We start from the raw sequence: 4,093 nt of genomic DNA on the forward strand, positions 1-4,093 counted from the left end.
CCCTGAATTCCTTAGAGACAGTAGCAAAAGCTGTATCAATTTGCCAATTTGCCTAATTGAAAAGAGAAGCATTACATTCGAATTGTAACATTCATTCACATTGCAGCAGTCATTCCAAAGGAAAAAATAGGCTACCCCTGAATTCCTTAGAGACAGTAGCAAAAGCTGTATCAATTTGCCAAGTTGCAACATTACATTCAAATTGTAACATTCATTCGCATTGCAGAAGTCATTCCAAAGGAAAGAATGTGCACATAGACAGCCAAAAATAATTAAAAAAAAAAAATCCAAAGGAAAAAGGTCTCTACCGGATAGCAGAGGCTTCCCTTGCTGTAGCGCCCTGACCTGCCCTGAATTGACCCTTGCTCCTGCTCACGATCTATCTATATATCTATATATCTTTAGCAACAAACATGCACATTTTTTGCCAAAAATAATTAAAAAAATAAAATCCAAAGGAAAAAGGTCTCTGCTGGATAGCAGAGGCTTCCCTTGCTGTAGCGCCCTGCCCTGCCCTCAGTTGACCCTGTCAGTCACCCCCTTTTTGCCTCCTGTCACCCTTTGCATCCAGATCCCCCTTTTTCCTTCGGCTCTTTCCTCCTCCCTTCCCCTCGGATGAGGGGAGGGAATGCTCTGACCTCTGCCCGTCCTCTGACCTTAATCCATCCCTGAACTTGCCCCAATCGTGATCGAGGGCAAGTTCATATTTCGTGGAACCTGAGTCTTTTCAGAAAAGACGGATTTTAGCCTGATTCCCTATAACCCGCGCTAAGGGGCATTTCCTTGTGCAAGCCTTGACATGGATTGTGACAGAATCGGGCCCAATATGAACTTCACGTGGAAGAATCGATTTCAAAACCGGTTTAAAAGGTAGTGTGAATGGCCCCTTAGTTCCATCCTGTGGGATCCAGGGATTTGCAGTTTAGGCAGGCGTATTCAGCCAGAGAGTTCCAGTGCCTCATCAAACTGCAAGCACCAGGATTCCAGAGAATGCAGCCATGGCAATTAAAGCAGAAACTTAGTGCTATAATTGTGTGAAAGGGTCCTGACTCCCTGGCATGGGTGCACAGAATTTCTGCCTAACTGTCTTTTCTAAACGCTTATCCATCTCCTCTAGGTATTATATCACATCACTACTGCCTTTTATTTACCAGTTTTTAAGTACAGTGGTACCTCGGGATACGAAATGCGCGGGTTACGAAATTTCCGGGATACGAAAAAGTTGGATTGGCAAAAACTGTTTCGGGTTACGAAATATTTTTCGGGTTACGAAATTCATTTCGGCGCGAAATTCAAATGCTATAGGCTTCCAGCGCTAACGGAAAGCTATTTCGAGTTACGAAATTATCGCGTTACGAAGGGAATGGCGGAACGAATTAATTTCGTAACCCGAGGCACCACTGTAGTCTCTTTCAGCATAAATGTAAAAGGGAGGGAGGATGAAGGAATCCAGCAGTACCTTTGAGACTAATGTTCAAAACACACTGCAGAAATAATCCAGTTTGAGACCTCTAACTCTGGCTCAGCCCTGATTCAGTGCTAGGGAATACTGGGAATTGTAGTTTATTGTGGCACCAGAGCTCACAGGTAGAGATGGCAAAATGTCTCACAAAACTACTGTTCCCAGAATTCCCTTGCATTGAACCAAGGCAGTTTAAGCGGTCTCAAACTGGATTATTTCTGCAGTATGTTTTGGACCTAACTTGTTTATTTTAGCATGAACTTTCACGGATGTCAGTCTACTTCAAATTCATGGGCATATGAAGAAGTGGATTGACATCCATGAAAGCTCAAAAACTAAAAGTTCATGGATTGATATTCATGAAGTCTCAGGCTAAAATAAACCAGTTAGTCACAAAGGTGCATCTGAAGAAGTGGACTGACATCCATGAAAGCTCATAGATTGAAAGTCCATGCATTTATATCCTGGAAAGGTCATGCTAAAATAAACCAATTAATCACAAATGTGCTTCTGGATTCTTTCATCCCTCCCTTTTTATTTTTTATTCATCAGGTGCTATATAGCCCTTCACTGCCCTTAATTACATTTCCCTTTAACAACAACAACAACAATAACAACAACAACAAACTGCAAGTATGCCATATACTATCTGCTCATCCTCCCGGCAATATGGCACAGCAACAATAGGTTCTTTTTCAGCGCTGATGTGACTCTTGCTCAGCTACAATATCAGACAGATTGGTTCATCTTTGCTAACATACAGGCATGTTCTGTAGTTTCCTTGTCAAGCTGGATTTATTAATTCATTAAAACAGATTAAGCTCCCTTAATTAGGAGCTTCTAATATAACTAAATCTATGTTTGGCTATATATTTCACAGTTTACTGTCCACATTTTATTGTGCCATTCCTACAGATTTTACTGTTGCGGGCAATAAGAAATACAAATGAAATGATTTTAAAACCGTTTTAGAAGACAAAATGTTCTAAAGGATATCATCCTCTTTTCCCTTTTATATTGTGGAACTTCTTGTCATCAAACATTACTGAAGTCAGAAAGATTTGAATAAGAGGGAGATGAGATCTGAATAAAATATCTCATGCTATTAATCCAGTTCACATATGCATATTAACTAAAGAAGAATAGGTTGATGTTTGGCACACCTGGGTGAGCCAGACATAGAGTTGTCATATGTTAACCTGAACCCAGTGCTTTTCCACTGAGTTAGCAAAAGCATTCACCTGTGAATAATCAAGACCGTGTCTCTGTGTATAGACCATATTGTGAAGGTATTACAAACCTTGAAACAGATGGAAAAGTAAACGTCTCGGGAAAGTTAAGCTGTATTTCAGAACTGAACATGAGGAATTTTCTTTTGGGATAGACTCTCATCTGCTCATAAAAAGTTTTCTTCTCCTGCTTCAAAGGCTTCAAGTGCAAAACACTATCTGAAAATCAGAGGCTGTGTCCACACAGGCCAGAATAATCCTGGAGCAGCCCAGAGTATTTTTTCCCCTGACACTGGCCTGAATTCCCTGTGACCTGGGCATGACAGAGTGACATGGGGCAGCTGTCCACATGTACATTCTGATATGCTGCCCTCCGCTGTCGCAAGTCACTTCCTCTGAGTCTGAAATAGAGGCATTGAAAGTATCCCAACATCCCCTAATACATTTATCAAGCCAGATATGCAACATTAAGGCAGTAGCAGGAGTGGATGCGGTTTGCAACAGCATCCATAGCACTGGGATAAATAATAACTTGTGCTTTCTTCCCGACCTTCCATGGACCTTTATCTTCAGGAACTGCTATGTATCATCTGAAGTATCCAACCCTCAGTCTCCGCTATACCCTTTCAATGAATGGGTATCTCTTGCCTCATCCAGCCCTCAGTCTCAGCTATACCCTTTCAAGTTTCTATATCCAGTTAGTTATATATGCTGTATATTTGAATGAGTGAGTGCTACTTTCTATTTTTCTTAATACATGGATATATCATTCTCCATGCCTGCATCCCCATAGTGACTACTGGTATAGTTGGTGCTGGATCCTGCACATTTTTGTTACCCTTCTCACACAATCACATTGAGTAGTTCCCCAAACTAATCAAATTTATTAAAGATAGGTATCAGTTGTTGGCAGAATCTCTACCACCCTCATGCAAAAAGGAGAATAGCATGCCTTCGTGTAGCTGAGCTCAGAGGGAGCAAACTGTAATATTGGCACTGACAGTAGTCAAAATAACCACCTGCTGTTTCTCTGGAGGGATCCAGATTTTCTGGGTGGATCTGGAGCAAAAGTTGAATTTTTAAAATCCATTTTAAGTAAGGCATGACAGGGGTTCAATGGAGAGCTGGCTATTGTCAGAACAGTTTGCACCAGAATTGGGGATCGGGCCCTGTGTCTTCTGGACTGATTACTATAGAGACAGAGACTGGAAGATGTTTTATTTGGCTCGTGCAGACACGAACAGAAGCAAACAAGTAAATAAACACCCAACTTGATGTAAGTCCTGTATGGACTTTTTCACACGGACGACATGCATCACCATTCTGAAAGAAGAAGAAAGTGGGGCCAATTCAGAAATGAACGTAATTACATACTACCTCATCACACACAAAAGAGAAAGCA

This window comes from Sceloporus undulatus, chromosome 5 (assembly GCF_019175285.1).
Source record: "Sceloporus undulatus isolate JIND9_A2432 ecotype Alabama chromosome 5, SceUnd_v1.1, whole genome shotgun sequence".
Taxonomy (NCBI): domain Eukaryota; kingdom Metazoa; phylum Chordata; class Lepidosauria; order Squamata; family Phrynosomatidae; genus Sceloporus; species Sceloporus undulatus.